This window comes from Sapajus apella, unplaced genomic scaffold (assembly GCF_009761245.1).
Source record: "Sapajus apella isolate SASKATOON/1434 unplaced genomic scaffold, GSC_monkey_1.0 scaffold4, whole genome shotgun sequence".
NCBI classification, from domain to species: domain Eukaryota; kingdom Metazoa; phylum Chordata; class Mammalia; order Primates; family Cebidae; genus Sapajus; species Sapajus apella.
The window spans coordinates 19,333,708-19,357,485 of NW_022436944.1; the positions used below are offsets into that span (position 1 = coordinate 19,333,708).

A 23,778-nucleotide genomic window follows, 5' to 3' on the forward strand; every position below is an offset into this window, starting at 1 on the left:
CCTCTTTGATGGGGGAGTATTACTGAGGAGTAAAGGTGTAAGCTCTGGGTCAAAAGACAGCTCTTACCCCCTGAATGGTTTTATCTACAGTGGCTCTGGTTTTTTTAGTGGTGTCCATACTGTGTGCAGAAGTATTTTGGCCTTGCCTAGATGTGGGGAGGAAGAATGCTGCTTTGGATTGGATTTTGGACCTGCAATACTACATTGTTCCTGTTGAGCCAGTTCTCTGGGTGAGTCTAACATTTGTTTAGATTTGGGAAAGGCATTAAGGCCCAGTTTCAGATAAATAGTTATTTTCCACCAGGTCTGCACTGTATTATTACATTTCTGAGATATACTAGATCTTTCTGGAATTTAAAAAATGACTCATACATTTAAATCTTCTTAAAAGGAATGACTAATTGATGGGAAAAGACAACAGCTCTCTTGATTCTAGCTAAAAGGTTTTCCTGTCAGCAAAACAGAGCCTCTAAATTTAAAAGCTGTTTCTTTGAGCTCTTTTAATTGTTAAAAATATTAACATTGGTTGGGTACAGTGGTTCATGCCTGCAATCCAAGCCCTTTGGGAGGCTGAGGTGGGAGGATCACTTGAGGCCAGGGGTTCATGAGCAACCTAGGCATTGTAGCAAGATCCCATATCTACAAAAAATTTAAAAAATAATTAGCTGGGCATGGAGCATGTGCCTGTAGTCCTAGATACTTGGGAGGATGAGATAGGAAGATGCCTTGAGCCCAGGAGTTTAAGGCTGCAGTGAAGTATGATCATGCCACTACACTCCAGCCTAGAGGACAAAGTGAGACTTTGTCTCAAAAAATCTATCTATCTATCATCTATCTCTATCTAAATCTAATTTAAATTACTATTTTCTATAGAATTATGTGCTAAGCACATCTAGCTATATTATTTAAGCAAAGAAAGAATGTTACTGTGAATTATGTGAATAGGTTATTTGGAGTAAACATGTTTCATAAAGCAAGCTTCATATCTGTTTATTAAAAAAAAAAACACCAAGAACACAAATGGCTAGCATTCATCTTGCTTTTGTTTTCTGTAAGATACTGAGATTAATATTTTAAAATTCCAAACTGGGTTCAAACTTATATTATTTATGCTTTCATTGAAAAATGATACTATTAGATGTGTAAAGGAAATATCAGCTGGATATTTATGTCCTTTTTAAACAGATAGTTATATAGCTATTTCAAACCCTTGATGCTTTGATGACTCAAAGACAAATTTGTTTTTAATTTCTTTCCTTGTGTAACACATGATCATTAGTCCAGGAACTAAATGTAATTGAACTGCTAGGTATGAGTGACTGGAAAGTAACTGAGACTCATTTTATTAATGGGATCATATTAGTGACAAATAGTGACTAAGAACTTAAAGAATATAGCAGGGCAATTATATTGATGAAAAATGAAAAACGATTATCTGTGACTGTGTGAGTCTATTTTTATGTTGCTATAAAGGAATATCTGAAACTGGGTAATTTATAAAGAAAAGAGCTTTAACTGATTCCTGGTTCTGCAGGCTTATAAGAAGGCATGGTGTTAACTTCTGCTTCTGGTGAAGCCACAGGAGGCTTACAATCATGGCAGATGGCGATAGGGAACTAGCATGTCACATGGTGAGAGCAGGAGCAAGAGCGGAGGGAGGTGCCACAGTCTCAGAGCAAGTACTTATTTATTACCATGGGAAGGCCACCAAGCCCTTCATGAGAGATCTACCCACAGGATCTGAACACCTCCCACCCGGCCCCACCTCCAACACTGGGGACCACATTTCCACAGGAGATTTGGAGAAGACAAATATCCAAACCATATCAGTGACATGCAATTTAAATAAAAATAAAAGCTTTGAATATGTACATTTTTATTAAAAAAAGAAGTGTTCTAGTACTTGTTTGGTTTGGCTCTCCAACTGTTTAAAAAATCAGCTTTAATTATGTCTGTGTGATGGAGAAATGTTTATCATTATTGGAATACTTAATCTTACAGAAAGAAATGACTAAGGAAGAAAATATTGACCATTAAAAATGATCCTACATCTTTTTTACTTCTGCTTACTTGAAGCTGTCAGCAATGTCGGTAACCAAGGCAACAGCCATATATTTTAGTTCTTACCTCAATGTAACTGCGAGTACTTCTCACAAAGTTAAAAAAATCAAGAACCTCAACTTTAGAAAAGCACATGAAACATTTCTCTCTCTCTCTCTGTGTGTGTATATATATATATATATATATATATAATTATTTTTTGAGATGGAGTCTCTCTCTGTCACCCAGGCTGGAATGCAGTGGCACAATTTTGGCTCATTGCAACCTCCACCTTGGGTTCAAGCCATTCTCCTGCCTCAGCCTCCTGAGTAGCTGGAATTACAGGTGCACCCCACCACGTCTGGCTCATTTTTGTATTTTTAGTAGAGATGGGGTTTCACCATGTTGGCCAGGCTGGACTCAAACTCCTGACCTCATGAGCTGCCCACCTAGGCCTCCCAAAATGATGGGGTTACAGGTATGTGCCACCATGCCCAGCCAATTCTATATATTTTAATATACAAACAGGAAAAAGAACATGTGGCCTGTGACAGCTATACATTGGATAATCTAACACTGAGAAATTTGGAATTTCAAAAATATTAAATATTTCCCAAATAAGTTTAAAAGAGCAGAAAACTTTCTTACCAAGTGGCCATGATAGTCTGCTGCATTATTATTATTATTATTTTATTTTTTTTTCCCATTTATTTATTTTATTGCATTTTAGGTTTTGGGGTACATGTGAAGAACATGCAAGATTGTTGCATAGGTACACACGTGGCAGTGTGATTTGCTGCCTTCCTCCCCATCACCTACATCTGGCATCTCTTCCCTTGCTATCTCTCCCCAGCTCCCCACCCCCCACCGTCCCTCCCCTATTTCCCCCCAACTGACCCCAGTGTGTAGTGCTCCCCTCCCTGTGTCCATGTGTTCTCATTGTTCAACACCCGCCTATGAGTGAGAACATGCAGTGTTTGATCTTCTGCTCTTCTGTCAGTTTGCTGAGGATGATGGTTTCCAGGTTCATCCATGTCCCTACAAAGGACACAAACTAATCGTTTTTGATGGCTGCATAATATTCCATGGTGTATATGTTCCACATTTTCCCTGTCCAGTCTATCATCGGTGGGCATTTGGGTTGGTTCCAGGTCAAGTCTGCTGCATTATTAATAAATGTGTTTACAGAAGTACTGCCCAATAGTACTTCCTATGATAGAAATGTTCTGTATGTGTGCTGTCTGTCTACTAACCACTTGTATCTACTGAGCACTTGAGACTAGGGTGCAACAGAAGAGCTGAGTTTCTAATTTTATTTAATTGTAATACATTTATATTTACATGTAAATAGCCACATACAGTAAATGGATACCATACTGGATGGTGCAGGTCTATAAATTTTAAGCCATTGAATGTGATTCTTCAGTTATTTAATTGTGCCAACCAGGTTTTTCCCAATTGTCATGAGTAGATTTCGGAATGAATTTTTTGGTTCTATAAAACAAGCTCTGAAATGCTGTTTACACATCACTGCTTTAAATCAATAAGAGATCAGAGTTCTGTAGTTTTAAGTTGGTAAAAGTTTTAAAGGGAGATTGCAAAGTTCAGAAGGTCCTTTTGTGAACACTTTTTGTATTTCAGTATACTGCTCACAGATTGGGATAGGGCTTTGGAGATTATTTACAGGAAACCGAGGGCAAAGTTGCTAATTAGTGTTAGAATTGGTATAACATCAGTTCTTTGACAAACAAAAAATAGCTTCTTAGAATTAAGTATGTTTTGCTTATTCATCTGAAAGTTAAAGGTTTGAAAAAGTTGAGAATTTTACAGCATGTTTTCTTCTTTTTATGTTTTGTTATTCCTAAGCAAAAAATCAGTTATTTTTGAAGTTTTGCTACAAATGTGTGAGTGTTAGAAACCAAAGACTCCTCAAATACAGTACAAGGAAGGCTGATTTCAAGAATTATTTCCAGTAGGAACCACCCCTGGGTTAACTGTCCTGCTTTTTCTGCTATTGGGCTGATTGGGTATCATGGACAAAACTTCTGTTCGATACTTTTAAGATGTAAAACAAAGTATACTGTCTTCGTATCATCCTAGGATATGTATCTTAATACACTCTTTCCAGAGCTGGATTTTTGCTGAAAACATGCACAGTCCAGATTCCCAAGCTTTGCTATACCTAAAAAAAAAACAAAATCAGAAAAAAACCTCCCAAAACAAAATATCCCTAAAGATATCCATTGACAGAACTCTGTAAAGCATTCATATTTTTATCTCTAAGATCAAAGCTGTTCTCAATCGTTTTCTAACACCACCACTGTGGAGTACCTTCCAGAAAAATTATTCCTACTTGCCAATCTATTACAGCAAAGAAGAAGCGTCACCTCTAGTATTTATCTACCCACCCAGCTCCTACCTATTCTAACTATCCTCTACTTTGATAAAATGGGAGCACAACACATTCAGAATAGGACAAGCTACTCTTCATTTTCCCTGAAGAGGACTAGAAGAAGCTGAGGGTTTGTTCTTTGAGCTGAGTTTTTGTTAGGGGGAAAAAAATCCTATTAGGTAAATCCCAGACTCTTGTTATGAAAAATATCATGCAGGCCCATGTAACAAATGTTAGATAGACAAAGTAGTCCTGGCTAACCCTGCTGTGCTCCACACCAAGTTGTGTGAGAGTTTAATGCCCTGCTCTGTGACTCATGCCAGTCAAAAGGCAAGAGGGCACCTCCATCTCCAATTTCACATTGTCTTTTTTCCTATATCTATTCACTGGAGGAAGGTGGAAGTATGTGAGAATGAGACTCTGAGACATTTGGGTTTACTGAAGGTCAGCAGGTCAACTGTTAAGGTTTATGGTCTTAAGACATCTGAAAAAGAGCATGGGGGCATCGGAGAACCCAAATCGCCCAGGAAGTGGGTGACAAGAGAATACAGTCATTTCCCTCCTGGTCCTCTTAACCTCTACACAGGATGAACACTGCTCAGAGCAATAACCTGTGGTCACATGGAGTCCTTGGCAAAGGACTTTCTCACATGATTCATCATCAGTACATGAATGGAAATAGATTAGTAATTCTGATGTTATTTACATTTAAAGCCATATAAATACATACGTTCTTAATCTGTAATTGGAGGGGACGTGGTTAAGACAGGGATTTCATTATTTTCTGCTTCCTCTACTTCTTTCATAAGACAATGACATGTTTGGGCCCTTGTGCTCTCCCCACTGCTGACACGTTAGAGAAAACTACTGACAAACACACTGCTGTAGATGTAAGGCATTTACCTGGTGCAGACCTTCTGCGATGGCATCAGCGAGTTAATCAGATAAAAACCTGGCCATTTTAGATCAATTTGTCAAATATCAAACCTAGAAAGGAAAATAAAAAGATTAAAGCAATTCACTGAATATAGTCAGGTTTTTATTTTTTAATTTACAGAGTAAGCTTCAACGATGCATCTTAAGAATGTTTTTGAAGGAAATAAAACCGTCTGGTTCACATCAAGAACATATTTTTCCTTATATAGAGTTAGATTGCATTAAGTGGTAGGCATAGGTTCTTATCATCTTCCTGCCTGTTGTCAACATCTTCCCCGATGCCCTTGTAGATATACATTAGGCAAAGAGAAAAAGAATATTTTGAGGTAAAATAGTGCAGTCTTATTCTAAGCCATTTCTTTCTATAGACATGGCTACTAAACATAAGAATATGAAAATAGATTGGATTGTTACTTGTGAATCTATAACTAAACTTGGTTAAATGATTCTACTTTTAGTATAAAGCTTATGCAAATTTTATTTTACCATAATTTTAAAAATACCTTTTTAAAAGTTTACCTATTCTCTTTTCTTTTTCATAGAAGTAGTGCCAGTGTGTCGTATAAATGTCAAGTTACAGAAGGATGTGAAACAAAAGTAAACATATCCTTACCCTTTATTACTTTTCTCTGCATCTACTTCCCAGAGGTACCACTAATAATTACCTATGTCTCCTTCTAGGACTTGCATATGCATGCATATAAATATGTATATTCATAAAAAATGCATACACATGCATATAAATATGTATATCTATAGTTTTTTCTTTCTATACATCATAGTATTTTCTTCTTTGCTTTATTTATTTTACTTATCATGGCTAGCAGATTTCCTACATCAGCATATATAAATCTGCCTCATTCATTTTGATGACTGTACAATATTTCATTGATTGTACTGACACATAATTTATGTAACCAGTCTGCTATTAATGAGCCTTAATCTTTTTTGTTTTTTCAGTTTTCCTTTTGGCTGCTACAAAAATGTCTCGATAATAATATTTATATATATGCATTTTTATGCTTACATGAATATATTAGCAGAATAAGTTCTAAGCAGATTGTTGAATCAAATTGTTTGTATATGCTAAGTTTTTGATAGATATTTACAAAATGCCCTCTATTAAGGTTACACCAATTTATAATACCAAGAAACTAGATTTTATCTTTTTTCTTTATCTGATAAGTAAAAAGGTATATCTTTGTTTTGCTTGCATTTCATTAATTATGAATGAGATTGAACTTCTTTTCATTTTCCTTTTGTTTCCATAGATATTCTCCTACTAGTTTGCTCAGCCATGGCTTTTGCTCATGTTTCAATTAGGTGGTTTATTGTTTCTCACATTAAAGAGCTCACGTTATATTAAGGAAACTTCAATTTTACATGTAATGGCTGGTAAATAGCTTTCCTAGGTTCCTTGCTTATGGTACTTTTTTACTGTATTAGCATTTATTTTTATGTAGTCAAATTCATCAATATTTTTCATTATATACAGGAGGATTTTTTAAATAATAATTTTAATTTAAAGTTGAGTTATTCAAGAAGACTGTATATAGGTTAGTTTTTAAACAACTAGGCATACCAACTTTAGCATTGTTATACAGAATAATGTTAGCATTAGAAGGATCTATTAACAAAAGAAATTTCACATAAAATGATTTCTTCTATAGAATACCATGACGGTGTGAATTCTGTGGACTCTTTGTGAGGCACTGGTGTGCCTTAGAAAAAAAATTTACAAAAAGGGTCAGATTTATAGTACCATTCTCCAGAGAGTTACTAGTTGTCTAGTACCTAAAATCTAGAGTGAATTATAAATAAAGTAATAGAAATTCCAAGAAAAATACAAAATGAAAAATATAAAATCAAGAGAGATTCATTTTAGAAAATTTTGCAGATATATACAAAAAAAAAAGAAAAAAAATCATTCTCAAAAGCTCTTAAGATGTATTGTATATTCTTCCTCATTTTTCTTATTGGCTCTATAGATTTGCATGCATTTAAAAAATATGTAAGTGATTTTACTAACAAAACAACCCTAACAAAATTAAATGAATTTTATTAAGATGCCAATAACCCATGACCTTAATGGCACCTTGACAAGCATCTACAAAGTATACACATACATGGGATCACACTCATGATTCATGTGTTACACACCGATTTTTTCACTCACAATTATCTTTCCTTGACATTATTTTAAAATATATAAATTATGTTATATTTTATATTCATATAAAATATATAACAACTATAATGTTCTATTATATGGCTTGACTAAATGGAAATTAAAAGGAATACGAATAATTGTTTGTTCTCTCAAAAATCCATTCTGATAACTCAATAGATAAAAGGCCAGGACATACTCAAGAAATCATTACCCAAGAATCACATCAAACTATATTACATTCATGATAAAGTGGCAGCAATTAACTGTGTAACTGAGGGCTGGGGGACATCATCATACAATATGTTTTATATGAGCGACATCATTTGAATGGGAAGGAGAGTTAGATTATTAAAGCTGGGTTAATGGAAAATTCTCATTCTAAGGGCAGAAGCATTTGAATTGAATGGCAAGAAGTATTTGAGTCAAAAAGTAAAGCATATGTGCTGATAAAATTGTAAGTGTGAAGGGAAGTATATATGCTGACAGAGTTGTTAAGTATATGAAATTTACTAGAAAAAAAACGCTATGCTATGAGATTTTTTTCCAGCTGTTAAAAAGAAAACCTTGTACAGATTGGACTCAGCCACCAGGGGACTCTTAAGTGCTATAGAGGATGATCACTAGTATTTTATTTTTTATTAGTACTAAGAAACTCGGCCTCCTATGGGTAGGGTATCTTTTGGATATTTCTCCTCCTTTCAAACTTCCACTACTTGTCATGATGGCAGGCCTGGACTGATTTTGCCCTAACTCATAACTTACAAATTAGATGTCATAATGTCAGTGCTACCCAAATATTTATAGTTCTAGATTCAAGCAGCTGGTGAACTTTTATCTCCTACAAATTTTCTCAATACCACTGAACTGGCTGCTCAGTCCTGTTGGCACAGCTTCCCTCTCAAACATGATCACGGGGAACCCATAGACATCTCTCTTTTGGCCAACATCAATAAGCCCCTGTCAAAACAGACCCAAAACAGACATTTGGACAGACCCAACTGATGGCTGTCAGAGAATCCACCTGTACTGGGTGAAATAGTTCAGGGACTGAATCATTTGGGAAGCCACTGGCTTAAAATACATCACCACTTACTTGAGTACTGACTGGTTAGTAACTATATTTCACTACATTTTTGTAAATCATGCTTGTGGCAAATAAGCATTTATTTAAAAGCTGAAAAAGTAATATGTAATTTGAGTTGGAATGCTGAACAGTCTATGTGTATGTAGAAAATAGAAAATAACTTGTTCAATCCAAGAGAGAATTTAGTTTATAGCATGAAAGCACCAAAAGGTAAACAGAAAATTTTGGATTTTTATGGGAAAAAACAGAGATATCAAAAATCGTTATTATTATTAGGGACCGGGTCTTTCTCTGTTACTCAGGCAGGAGTGCAATGGTGTGATCATGGCTCACTGCAGCCCAGGTTTAAGCGATCCTCCCACCTCAGCCTCCTGAGTAGTTGGGACTACAGGTGTGTGCCACCATGCTCAGCTAATTTTTTATTTTTTTTGTAGAGATGGGGGTTTCAGTTTGTTGCCTAAGCTGGTCTCAAACTCCTGATGTCAAATGACCCTCCCTTTGGGCCTCCCAAAGGGCTGGGATTACAGGTGTGAACCGGCACGCCTGGGCTCAAAGGTTAGTTTTTAAAAGTATGTCATCTACTATTTTTAAAAAATGCTTTACTGAAATATAATTGATACATAAAAAGTAGTCATCTAAAATACATTTTAGTGGATTTGCACAGGCTGTCATAGTTTTGGTATTTTTTCCAACAGCTAAAGAAGGAATTTCTAGAATTTCCCATTATTGCACTTAAAAGTAAGATGACAGGAAAACATTAGACCAAAATGGAATAGATCTTGTTTGCTTTTTAAAAAAAAATCTATGAGGGAAATAGAATTTGATCTCAAATTAAAACCTTAAACAAATTTTCAAATAATTAGTTTGTCTTAAAAAGTAGGTAGCTTAGTTTTGAGCAGACACTGTAAGTGATGGCTAAGAGTACAGGCAATGGAATTAGAATTCTTATGTTTACACCTCGAATGTATCAGTTACTGCTTTTGGGTAAGCTACTTATCTCATTATTACTCAGTATCCCAATCTATAAAATGAAGATAAAACAGTAACTATCTCACAGGGTTGTTGTGAGGATTAAGTAAAAAACATTTAAAGACTGAACATTGTGTTTTGAATGTTTATGTACTTAATAAATATTAGATTTATTAAAAATGTTAAGAGCCAAGAAAACCCCTCTTCATAATTATTCTAAACAAGCCACAGGTACTGTGGACTGTTTTTTTTTTTTTAACCTTAATGTGCATTTGAATCACCTGAGGATCTTGCTACACTGCAGATTCTTATACAATCAATGGGTCTGAACAGGGTCTGAGATTCTGCAGGTCCAGCAAACTCTCAGATGATATCCATGATGCTGATATGGGGCTTGTGATACGTGAGATAATTTTAGATGGTTTCCTGCTAATTGGTAATACAATGTGTCTCAACAGGTGGAATAAGGACAGGGGCAGAAAAGAAGGTGTGGATGAAATGTACAGATTTCATATGCCCCCTCTGTGATTCCAGTATTCTTGTCTTATCTGCCACTGTCACCTTAAGAACCACTGATTTGATATTTCAACCTTTTATTTGTTTTAATATTTTCTTTCCTTACTCTTTCTTCCACTTTACCTGTGCCATTGCTGTTGTAGGCTGAAAATCTGTATTTATGCTTAGCTCTTCAATTAGCAAGGCTAAAGCATCAAATTTCTTATTGTAATAGGAAAGTGTACCTAAGTGAGATTAGAAAAATTATTTCTTAACATTTCTTTTTTTAAAATATAATGATCTAAAAATATATTTAACATTTTCTATAGTTTTAGCCAAAACCAAATAAATAAGCAACAAACGGGCAAGTAAGTGACTTCATGGAACACTTAGTAAAAGAAAACAAGGATGCATTAGGTGCAGTCCATTCTATCAAAGGAGTTATAATCTCACGAGGAGGGGAAAGGAGTATTGGTTATTACAGAAGCGTCCAGACCCAAACAGTGTGACCACTTTAGACACTCCATTTGGTCTGATAGGCAGGACAGAAGGAGGGGCCATTTTTAAATGGTTTCCCACCCTACTGGCATTAGACTATTAGAGATATGTCTAAATATGTGTTTAGTTTGACTACTCTCTCTCTATAGCAAAGACAATTTTTATACTTTGGCGTGTGTCCTCAGGGCCTAATATCATTCAGATCCACAGTATTTTCTCTGTAAGTATCTGTAACTGTTGTTGATATATTTCATAGACATAATTCTTCACTTTCCAAAGTAGATAAGAGGAGCTCTGACTAATATAGAATGAGAAAATATCTAAATTAACTTAGCAAATTAGCAATAACAAATTCTCTTTAAAAGTACACAATCAGACCAGGTGCAGTGGCTCATCTCTGTAATCCCAGCACTTTGGGAGGCTGATGCAGGCAGATCACTTGAGGTCAGGAGTTGGAAACCAGCCTGGCCAACATGGCAAAACCTCATCTCTACTAAAAATACAAAAATTAGCCAGGTGTGGTGGTCTGCACCTGCAATCCCAGCTACTAGAGAGGCTGAGGCAGGAGAACCACTTGGACCTGGGAGACAGAGGTTGCAGTGAGCTGAGATCATGCCACTGCATTCCAGCCTGGGCAACAGAGCAAGACTCTGCCAAAAAAAAAAAAAAAAAAAAAAAAAAAATGGACACAATCATATGTGTATTTCTCAATATTCTTATTTTGTAGTTAAACATACAGAGTACTTAAATCCATTGATTTAAATAAAATTTCTACATTATTTGGTGAAGATGAAGGCATCTATGTATGTATAGGTGGACAAGAAATCATATCAAAGCTGACTTGAACTGAAAGATTATTATTATTTTTTTTTGAAAGAAAGAAAGGAACAAAGAGAAAGAATAAAAAGAAAGAAAGAAAGAAAGAAAAAATGAAGGAGAGGAAGAATGAGGAAGAGGGAGAGAAAGAGAGAACTTGGGTGTTGCTTTATTGCCCGGGCTAGAATGCAGTCAAAAATGGGTATGCCTGTAATTGTGTTTAGTAATAGAGACATGGAAAAAAAAAAGATTGAACTGAAAGATTATTAATTCTACGATTTTAAATTTTAAGAATATCTAGAATTGAGGCTTGAAATAGGAAGTCACATTGTAATAATAGGAAACAAGGCACACTCATTTCTTACCAATTTTCCAAACTTTTAAACGTTAGAAAAATAATTAAATGTGAGACTAACAACACATTAAAAATATTATTGGGAATAGGAAGGAGACTGACAATCACTGACAGATTCTAGACATTTGTTTCTACTTAAGACAGAGAATGCACCTATTGAGGAAACAAACATAAGAAAAATAAAAACAAATTCAAACCCTTCAAAAGTAACTATAAGAATAATGTAAAGTAATATTTTGAAAGACAATTTTGATTTTCATATGCAAGAAATCTGTTTTCTCCTGTGAGCATATGCTATGATGAAAAAGAATAAAAATCAGATAGCAAATATTTTAATGTTAATACAACCACAGCTAGCAGCAATAGTCACTAGTCCTTTTATGACTGTTCTAAACATATACTTTGTTTTCTATTTCCAGTTGTGTAATTTGTCACTAATGTAAATAACTAGTGAAACATCTGGCACTTTATAGTTCTTTAAATTATAAGGTCTTTTTTTTTTCTTTCTGTGATTGAAACATTGTATTTTGGAGCTTTAATAGGATATCGGTAGTCGCTTGCCAATTCAATTGAATATGACCTAAGCCCCTATAGATATTCCTTGATTTAAGATGGCTTTATATATTAAGCTATTAAAAAGTTGAGTTTTAGAAGCTAAAGTTCATATCATGAATAAAACAAAATGTAAAGTGATAATTAAATTTAGGATACAAATCAATCACATTTACTGTTGCTTATCAGAGATTCAGTATACTGCTTTAACAAGCACCCAGGTGAAAAGAAACACAAACCACATGATCCAATGATCTTAGGCAATTTTGAAAAAGGAACATTAGGACTATTTTGAAGAGAAATAATTGCATTTTCCAATCCTTATGTATTGAAAAGCTGATTTGTCAGTTTGCTGGATAACGTGGGAGAAAAGTGTTCCTAACCTAGGCTTGGACACTTGGTCACATTTTGTTGCTCTGTCTCCCTATTTGTTTATTGCCACAGCATATCTTTAAAACAGCGTTTTAATCTTTACAACACGTGGACTTACTTCAAACTTCCAAACACAATTCTTAATTTGGTAGCCTACTTGGGAGGCTCTTTGGCAATCTCCAGTCATGACTGAACAGAAAAGGGCTAGGTAAACTAGTAAGCATGGGGCTAGAGGGCAGGAGCTCCCATTAAGCAGCCAAAACACGTAAATGTGAGGGGTCGCTATTTTTGTCCCTGTAACAAATTCGAAAGCAAAATACAGCAACTCTCAGTTATGTTTGAAAGGGCGCTGTGGCAGCACACATAAGTGACAGCAGACATGCATCATGCATTTAAACTATGAGTTTTAAATTCCTTCTCGGCTAAGTATTTTTCCTGGGCTTTGGGTAAGTAGCAGATTAGACTTGTCTTCCTTATTTTCCCTCTAGGGTAGGGGAAAGTTAGTCATTAGTGTTAATTAGTCATAATCGAAATAACAACAGTAGTCCTAAGTAGCAGCAGGAACAAAAAACCAAAACAAAATTATATACACACATATACACATAACTCTGACCCCAAACTCAACAGAAAAAGAAAACTGAGAAACCTGTTCAGCCCACAAATTTGTCCTTTTTTGAATACTGACCCAGGGTAAGAGAGAGAAAGATTTAAACTTAGAATGCTGTGGGACAGGAGCCTTGCCACAGCACTGATGACTGAAAGACATTTTTTGAAAATTGCAAGGAAGACAAGTCTTCCATTGGCATCAGTGGAACCGGTGGAAGAAAACCAGTTTTCTTCTGAGTTGGATTATGAAACAGTTGATTCAGTTTAAGGTCAAAGAAGAGCAAAACCAGAAATCAAGGCCTGAGGATGGGAATGAAGAACAATGCAGTAAGGGAAAAAAGGTGCGGCGGGGTGGGGGGTGGGTGGGTAGACACAGTGGATAACAGACTTGAAACTAAGAATCACAAAACTTAAGCAGATGTTGAGACTTAGCAATTATGATTGGCAGTTTCTATAACCTAGCCTTAAGCTTAGACTTTTATTTTAAAGCAATAACCAGAAAAAAAAAAAAGAAATTACAGAATTATATCATTGGAGGGGATCTTATGGGCAGAGACTTGAGGTTCAGAGTTGTTAAATAATGCTCCTACTATCACACAGCCACTTAAGTGGGAGTCTCCATTTCCCTTCTCCCCATGCTTTCCTGGCCCTACACTGTCAGGAAGGGTGGTGGAGAGGAAGGAAGGTACCAGGGCATCACTACGGAATACATCACGGCCTGAGGACAGGCTATGCACGTGTGGCCTTTATAGCTAGGGAAACACCAGAAAAGACAAGGGCAGTATGGCAGTTTCTTTCTTAGAGAAGACTTGTAAGGGGGTTAAAGAATATGCTATGGGAAATAAACACCTGGAGAGCCACGATCCTCAGATGGTAACTAACAAGAGAATCATGTTGGGATACAGCACCTTCAGGAGGAAGCACAAGTTTCTCAACAAAGTAATAAAGTAGATCAATAGGGTGCCAACTTTCCTGCCTCTTACTGTTACTTTCTCTTCTCAGAATGACACAGGAAATAAATGTAGCCAAGTCCCAAATTTGATCCTAGGGGAAAGTGAGCACCCAAACTTTCATTAAGAGAAGGCACCTGAGGGCTGGGAGTAGGTTTTTAATACTTAACGAGGCTATTAGCAAACGAAGAGAAAAGGCCCAGGTGAGTTCAATAGCCAGGTCACAAATGGTAGCCATAAAAGCGGTGCAGAAGGAGACGCTTGGAAGACGAATTGCTGCTGTCTTCGAGGTGCTCTAGCAGGATTGGTACTGTGAAGACGTTGACCTGGACATTTAAGAAAATTGGAGGATGGAGTGGAGTGCTGAGCGGTGAGTGGGCAGTGGCCTGCCAGAGGCTCTGTTTAGTCCTGGAAGCCAGAAGACCTTTTGCTAAAATCCTGTTTCAGTTACACAAATAGAAAGGCTAAGCCTGTAGGGATTGGGATTTGGAGACCTCCTGATTCTCCTTCCTCAGTGTGATCATTCAAAGGGCATCTGGGAAGCCTGAGGGTGGGAGAGGTTGGCCCAGGTTGGAATGACGTCCCGTGTCTAGGACCCACCGCTATGGTTTGCAGGGAGAGAGGTAAGGGGAGGTGAGCAGTGCTGGGACATTGTCTGCGAAGCAAAGGGCATGGATGGGGACACTCTTAACTTCGCCTCAAAAGTAGCACAACTTTTAAACGAACGCTCTGCAGTCATATTGGCTTCCCACTCAGATGATGGCTAAAAGACAAGAGTTAACTAAAAGCCTCAGGAAGAAAGTTTATTGAATTGTAAGTTATTTCTGTAGATTTCTTGCATGCGGAAGAGTTTGGTCAAAATGGGATTGAGAATTTCAAGGCAGGTGGCAAACAAACCCCCCTTGTTCCCTCCCATTCCAGAAGCCCCCTCACCTGATTTGGGAAAGTGTGGCCAGCTCCAAGGGCAGGCGCTGACCAGAACTATGGTCGCTCTTTTCCTTGGTCACCGAGAGCTTTCCAGCATAGAGCCAGCAGTTAGGACACTGTGACATGAAACTTAGCACCCCGCCCCTGCAGTCCCCCAAGCATGCCCGGCGGTCGGTGGGGACTCACCCGCGCCCCGGGCGCTGCGTCACGTCCCGCCGAGGGCCGGCTGCCCTGGTGCGGGTCTCCAGCCTGCAGCCTCGGCGTCCCGGCTGTGCGCCCTCACTCGCTGGGTCCGCTCCAGCGGCTCCCCATCGATCACCGCCCCGGCCCGGCAGAGCTGCTGGCGGCACGCCGGTCCAGACGTCCTGTCCCTAGCTGCTGCCTGGGGTCCTGGCTGTCAGGCGCAGGAATCATCGGCGACGAGACAGCTCCGAATTTATAGTGAGGGGCGTTGCTGCTGCTTGGGTTCCGGGGACCAGGCTCTGTTTTGCATTCCTCCTCCTCCGCCCCGCCCCGGGAGACCCTCCCGGCCCAACCTCCTCCCTCTTAGGATACTGACGGCAGCAAGGATGCCACAGTAGTCCCGTGTCAGCTATCAGATCAGCGTTCACCTGGCCCCGAACCCCGCCTAGCGAGGGGTCGTGAGGGAGAGTGAGCTGGGTGTACAGGAGTATCCTTTCCGGCGGAGATTCATGTTCCTTAACATTTTTTTTTTTTTTTTGAACTTGGGAAACTTTTAAGGACAAATTAGGGAACTTCTTTCTCTTTTCTGTGAGTAATTTGAATTTGGTAATACCGTTGTGGATCATAGATTACATGGATTAATTCCAGGGTTATGAAATTGAAGGGTGGAAAATCATTTCCTCCTATTGGACACGCTACCCAAGTTGCGTTTTTAAAAATGTATTTAAAAACACCCAACAAATATTTAAAGTAGGAATAATATCAGTTCCTCACAAACTCTTCTAAAAAATAAAGAATGATTTCCTAACTCATGTTATGAGGCCAGTATCACCCTGATATCAAAACTAGATAAAGACATCACGAGAAGACTACAGTTCAACATTTCTTATGAGTATAGATAAAAATTCTCAACAACCCCGTCTCTACTAAAAAATACAAAAATTAGCTGCGCGTTCTGGCGCCCGCCTATGGTCCCGGCTACTTGGGAGGCTGAGGCCAGAGAATTGCTTGAACCCAGGAAGCAGAGGTTGCAGTGAGCCGAGATCGCGCCACTGCACTCCAGCCTGGCTCCTGGCGACAGAGCAAGACTCTGTCTCAAAAAAAAAAAAAAAAAAATTCTCAACAAAATGCTGGCAAATTGAATCCAATAACAAATAAAAGGATTATACACCATGGTCAAACGAGATTGATGCCAGAAAGCAGTATTAAATTAGATAACCAAAAATCAATTAATGTTTGATAGGTGAGTAGGGTGACAAAAGTTTATAGTAATCTATTGTATATTTCAGAGTAGCTAGGAGAGAATAATTTGAATGTTTCTAGCATAAAGAAAAGACTAATATTTAAGGTGATGGATATCCCAATTGCACTGATTTGATCTTTACAAATTACATGAATGCATTAAATTATTGCATGTACCTCAAATAATATACGTTTGTTGTGTATCAATGAAAAATAAAATTAAAGAAGGAAAAAATATGAATAAAGGACAAAACCCACATGATTGTTGAAACAAAATTTTAAAAAGCATTTGACAAAATTCAGCACTTTTTCATGCTAACACTCAACAAACTAGGACTAGAAAGAGACTTCCTCAAACTATAAAGTTTATTATGAAAAACTTAACTAATATCATACCTAATGTTGAAAGACAACATTTTTATGTCTAAGATCAGGAACATGACAAAGATGTTTGGTCTTCTCATTTCTATTTAACTCTGCACTAAAGGTTCTAGTGAGGGCAATTAGGCAAGAAAAAAAAAAAAAGATAAATGGCATCCAGATTAGAAAGGAAGCAAAACAATTTATTTTTTATTTTTTTAAAAGCTGTCATTCTTTACATACTTAAGAGTGCACTAATATACTTAATCACGTTAAAGTACACTTAAAGTACACAATTTCTATTTGTAGATGACATGCTCTTGTATTAAGAAGGACCCAAGGAATCAGCTAATTAACTATTAGAGCTAACAAACAAGTTGAGCAAAGTTTTAGAATACAAGATCAATATACAAAAATCAGTTGTATTTCTATATACTAGCAATAAACAATCAACAAATGGAATTAAGAAACAATTCCACTGTTTGTTTTCACCACTTGCTGTGTGGGTCTGTGTCCTCTCCCTGCTCGCCGCGCCACTATGTCTCCAAAAGTTAAGGAAATCAAGGACTTTCTGCTTACAGCCAGGTGAAATGTGCCAAATCTGTCAAGGTCAAGAAAAAAAAGGATAATGTGAAGTTTAAAGTTTGATGCAGCAGATACCTTCGTACATTAGTCATCACAGACAAAGAGAAGGCAGAGAAACTGAAGCAATTCCTGCACCCTGGTTTGTTAGGGAAGGAAATGAAATGAACCAGACACACTGATTTGAACTCTATTAACAATTTAAAAATTCAAAGATAAAAACAGTTTTACCATAGATCAAAAGAGTAAAAATGCTAAGAAATAAATTTAACAAAAGGGTATAAAACAGGTACTCTGAAAACAACAACAAAAATGTTGAAATAAAGTAGACCTACATAAATGAAATGACATTCCATGTTCCTGGATTAGAAGATTTAATATTGTTAAAATGGCATTAATCCTCAAATTATCTACAGGTTACACAAAATCTCTATTAAAACCCAGCAAGCTTTTATTGCAGAAATGAATGGAGTTATTGTAAAAGTCAGTGGCAGTGTGAGGTACCAAAGAACAAACTTACCAGTTTCCAAATTTACAATATTCTTACCAATTTCAAAAATTACAATAACAAGACAGTGTGGTATTGACATTTGAATAGATAGAAAGATCAATGGAACAGAATTGTGTCCATAAATTAAACCCTTACATTTATGAGCCACTGATTTTTTGAAAAAGGTTGAAAAATGTAGAATGAGTACTCTTTTTAACAAATGGTGCTGGAATAACTGGATATCTACATGCAGAAGAACAAAGTTTGACCCACATGTGAAAATCAACTCAAAATAGAACACAGACTCAAACTTAAGAGATAAAATTATAAAACTGAATAGAAAACGCAGGAGTAAACCTTTGTGACCTTTGGTTATGCAAAGTCGTCTTAGATACAACTCCAAAAGCATAAGCAATGCAAGAAAAAATAGGTAAGTTGTATTTCATCAATATTAATAGCATCTGTACTTCCAAGGTTATCAAGAAAGTGAAAAGAAAATCCCCAGAATGTGAGAAGATATTTACAAATTATATATCTGATAAGGACTGTGTTCAGAACATATAAAGATAATAAAAACACAATTAAAAACGGGCAAAGTATCTAAATATGTATTTCTCTAAAGAAGGTAGACAGGCACATAAAAACTCAGCATTATTAGATGCAGGAAAATGCAACTCAAAGCAACAATTAGATATGATTTTATGCCTACTAGGATACCTATAATCAGAAAGTCAGATAGTAACAAGTGTTGCCCAGAATGTGGTGAAATTGCATCCCTCATAGATTGTTGGTGGGAATATAAAATAGTGCAGCCACTTTAGAAAACAGTGGCAATTCTTCAAAATGTTAAGCATAGAGTTACCATATGGCTCAACAATTCCACTCCTAGGTATATACTCATGAGAAATGAAAAAATAAGTCCACATGAAAATATAGACATGAAAATTCACAGCAGCATGATTCATCATAGCCCCAAAGCAGAAATAAGTCAAATATTTATGAACTGATGAATAAGCAAAAGTCAAATATCTATCAACTGATGAATAGATAAACAAAATGTGATATCTCCATATCACGGAATATTGTCAATAAAAGGAATAAAGTACATGCTACAGCATGGAAGTACCTTGAAAATCTTGTGCTAAGTGAAAGAAGCCAGTCACAAAAGACCACATATTGTATGATCCATTTACATGAAATGTTCAGAAGTGAGATAACTGTAGAGAATTTTGGTTGCCTAGGCTGAGAGTGGTTGGGTAGGAGGGAATGCTAGTGTCTGCTAATTGGAAGGTGATAAAAAATTGTACATTTGATTATGGTGACCATTACACAACTTTGAAAACATACAAAAAAATCATTGAACTGTACTTCTCTGTTAAAAGACAAACCTAGTCAAATTAAATTTAATAGTGTTTAATTGAGCAAAGAATGATGTGTACATCGGGCAGCCCCTGAACTGCATAGGTTCAGAGACTCCAGTGCTGCCTCATGGTTGAAAAAGATTTATAAGCAGAAAGAGGAAAGTGATGTACAGAAGACAGAAATGAGGATAGAAACAGCAGAATTGGTTACAGCTTGTTGTTTGCCTTATTTGAACACAGTTTGAACAACAGCATGTCTGGTCACTGTAGACATGCTGAAACTTTGTGATTGGCACAAGAGTAGATTACAGTCTTTTCAATATTCAATTACGTTACAGTTCACTACATACTGAGAAACTTTTAGGCCAAATTAAAAACATTAAGGAGGAAGCTTTGGAATAAACTTAATTTAATTCTTTAAATGGGTGAACTGGATCATATGTAGATTATATATAAATAAAGATATTTTAAAAAGGTAAATATGAAAGTTGTGTAGATGAGTAGAGACATGAATGTCTGACTTTTGTTTCTTGCTTCCAAGTTTCTGAAGAAAGAAAAGGAGTTTAGTTCTTATCTTTCATGCCTTCCTCTGCAGTGGTGTACACCCCTGTGCTAGACAACATTGTAGATCAGGAACATGATCTAAGTTGTTATTAATTAAAACCTATTTTAAAAATAAAAGTTTTATTTAGCAACATATCATATGTTGACATGACTTATATGTTTTGAATTTTCATAAAATTAAAAAGGGCAAATCTACTCAAATGTAATCGAACATGTAATAACCATAGGTTTCTGCAGGAGAACTTTCTCAGACTGCAAAGCTGAGGAAGACATGGTTCCTGAGTCCTGAGTGTGCTAACCAGAAGGGAAACGGCATCTCCTTCTCCACTAGATTGTGCCTCTGGGACAGAGCCTTGTCTTATCAGTTCACTGTATTCCTGGGGTAAGAATCCCCACAAATACAAGCAAATTGCTCTCACATAAGACTGACTTTTAGTTCATATGAGAACTCTACCTTGGAGGAAATGTTATTTGAAATGGATCTTGAAGGATAGACAGCATGATTTGAGCTGAGGACCAAGGGAACAGCCTATATTAAAGTACCATGGCAACAAAGTGTCATTTGTTTGGGAAGAGATAGTTACTGATTTTTTCTAGATTACATGATGAATAATGATGAGTTATCATTTACTGGATGCCTACTATATACATCAGGTGTCTTATTGAGACCTTCATAGCTATTAATCTAATTAATCATTACAGCAAATCTGTATATAAAAGTTACAGATTTTACAGACGAAGAAGGTAAGGTACAGAAATTAAGCAAGTTATCCAAGGTTACATGGTTTGTAAGAGGCAAAGACAAGAGTCCAGATTGTCTGGCATAAAAGGCCTTGTATTTGCTATTAGAGGGTGTGGTAGTAAGAGCTAGAAAGATGGATTATCATGAATGTGGGGCTCAAGTTTGTAGAGAGGTTTGAATTTAATTTGGTTCTTGAGGAATGGCTGAGGCTTATGAGTGAGGAGAGGCATGATGTGTAGGGTAGATTAGAGTGTGGAGATGTTAGAAGTAGGAATAACAGTGGACCAGGCTAGGATTAGCACAGACAAAACGCCCACATCAGTGAAATTAGGGCAAGAAACAAAGTCAAGACAGAATACAGAGAATTTACAAAAATAACTGGGGGTAGGGGTTCATTGAGCTTGTAAGAGGCAGCTGATCAGCTTCATCTACTGAAGAACCTTGCACAGGTGTCACAATGGCCATTATAATTGGAAGAGAGATGGGCCTCCTTTGGAGAGCTTAAAGGCATTTACTTTGTTGTTGATTTTTTCGTGGTGAGAGTGCTTTGTTTTTAGTTTAAGTAGCTAGAAAAGATATACACAGATTTTGGTGGATTTTAAAGATTTGCATTTATATTCAAGACCAGAGTAACCAGGAATTAGATGTGAAAGTCTCCTGATAAGGGAAAGGGCACTGGAATCAGGAGATGAGTCTAGTGGTAGGTAACTGACAAGGAGGCAGGGGTGGCTGCAGGAATGAACCTTCCAAGAAGTTTGGCAGTGAAGAGAGGGCATGATGAAATCAGGAAATAGAGGAAGGGTGAAGATACAGCAAGATTTTTTGAAGTTTTTTTTTTTTAGGATTCTGGGCATTTTTCTTGTCTTTCAGCATTGATGTCCAAGCCTTGGAGTACTCCAATTTAAATAGGCAACACTTTCTTGGATGTGACATTCCCCCTTTGTAACATGCCTTCTAGCAGTCAAGAACCCACAGTGGCATTATTTTTTATTGTTTTATGTAATATCTTCCTGTGTATAGAGTTTTCTGTTGTCTCTCCTGAGTTATTTACTTAGCAAATGTTTATTGAGTTTCTTTGTATTTCATGCTATGCTAAGTGATGAGGGAACAAAGATAAAAGTCACTGCTAGTCTGGACTGAAAGGAGACACAACATCTGACTCTCGTATATGGTGTAAACCTTGTTCTAGACATTCATTTATGTCTCTAATCATTGAAATTGGACTCTTTGTGAGACTTACCTCATGCCATCACAGATATTTGGAACCAATTGTCACAAGTCCTTTGTAAAGAAGCCAGAAGTAAATGACAACCAAAATCTAGAATCTGATTGAAAATAGAAAATGCTCCTCTGCATATTAAGATTCAGGAGATCTTTATATTTTTGAATCTATTTACTGCTGAAAATCATTAACCATAGTCACTTCTGAACTAAATTCCAACTTGGTTTTAGAAGTGATGGTATAGTTTTGAAGACTGCAAATTTCTTAGAGAGTCAACTGTGTTGGTAAAACTTTTTGAAAGGGTGGGATTTGATCTCAGATATTATATCATTGGAAACAAGCAGATAAGAAGAAAATGTGTTCAAGAAATTGATGGTATCATTATTATTGTAACAAATTGGCTGAGTAACAGTATAGTTTAAATCCTGGGCTTTTCTACTGTGTTAATATGTTGGTCTTAAGTAAAAGGATGTGCCTTAGAATTCTGACTAGAGGCAGGGATTTGAAGTCTAACTTTGCTATTGTTCACTCCGTACTCTTAAACAAGCTACCCCTCTAATATGGATTTTAATATAAAGGCCAATAATGTTCCCTAAACATTTGTCAGGGCTAAGGAAAAAAGTATATGTGAAAGCTTCAGACTCTGTCTGGCACATAGTAAGTGCTTAATGGATAGTAGCTGGTTTTACTGAAAAGCAGGCAATTTTGAGGCATGGTCAGGAATATACTGGCTTTTTGATACTTTTTAAAAAGGAATAAAACATCTTGTTATTTTTCTGATTAATTTGTTGCTAGTATCAAAATTGTAAAATTTTGGTATAATTGCAGTTCTGGTGGTATGGACTCAAGTATAGGCTTTTTCTTTCTCTCTCTCCTCTCTGTACGTGCCACGTGAGGCAGGATTGGGTGGTGCCGTCACTGTGTAGCTGGAAGTGTGAACGCACAGCTCAAAGAAAGCCAAGCTGTTGAAATGCTAGATGAGCAAAGACAGCGCCCCAGAACCCCACTTCTGCTGAGGCCAGGGCTTGGCTGGTATCAGATTCTAGATCACCTACCAAAGGCCCAACTCAAAATATTATTCTGGAGAAGAAATTTAATAGGGCATGCAAAAGAAATGCAGTATATAATAAACATGAAAAAAATTTACTCTTTCTAATAATGAAAATGTAATTTAAACTAACAAGGCACAATTATTCATCTATAAAATTAACAAAGATTAAAAAGAAAAGATCATATCAGAATTCAGTTTTTGCAAGAATGTGGGGAAGTTGGTACTCTCACGCAAACACACATATATACGTGTGTGTATATATATACACATATGTATATATACATATACACTTATAAACACACAAATATAAATGTGTGTGTGTGTATTTGTTGGATTGTTGTATAACCTCATCAACCAGGAGCTTATTCTAAATAATAATAATGGATATGAGCAAAGCTTTATATACAGGATGTTATTTACATTGCCATGTATAATAGCACATAATTGGAAACAAACCTAATATCTTTCAAGTAGAGGGTTGGTTATGATACCTCTAGAATAGAACTTAACCATTAAAAGTAATGCAAAGGATACTTAATTATATGGGAAATGTTCATGATATGATAATTAGTAAAAAATCAGTTTATAGAGCAATATATACACTGTTATCCAAACTGTGAAACATCACACACACACACACACACACACACACACACACACACGGAAAAAGATTGGATGCGTATTTCCTAAAATCCTTACAGTGGTTATTTCTGAATATAGGGGTTATGGGTAATTTGAAATTACATTTTCTTTTTGGCTTGCTTATATTGTCTAAATTTTATATAACAATTAGTATAGATAATAAGCAGAATGAACAAG

At 36.6% G+C, this 23,778-nt stretch overlaps 1 protein-coding gene and 1 pseudogene across 2 annotated transcripts in view; one reads left to right on the plus strand and one right to left on the minus strand.

The window, feature by feature from the left end:
- The window catches only part of AGTR1 (angiotensin II receptor type 1), a 45,702-nt gene extending 30,102 nt beyond the window's left edge, over positions 1-15,600 (minus strand). Inside the window, exons 1-2 of one of the 2 annotated variants that reach the window (XM_032263830.1) lie at positions 15,349-15,600; positions 5,336-5,419 (exon numbers count right to left, since the gene is read on the minus strand). The gene's annotated coding sequence lies outside the window, so the exon portion shown is untranslated. Of the gene's footprint in view, positions 1-5,335; positions 5,420-15,168; positions 15,302-15,348 lie in introns of those variants that run through there. The other variant, XM_032263837.1, reaches the window with a different exon arrangement.
- A 1,763-nt stretch (positions 15,601-17,363) lies between these two features.
- On the plus strand, positions 17,364-17,697 carry LOC116540356 (annotated as a pseudogene).
- The last annotated feature ends 6,081 nt before the right edge of the window (positions 17,698-23,778 follow it).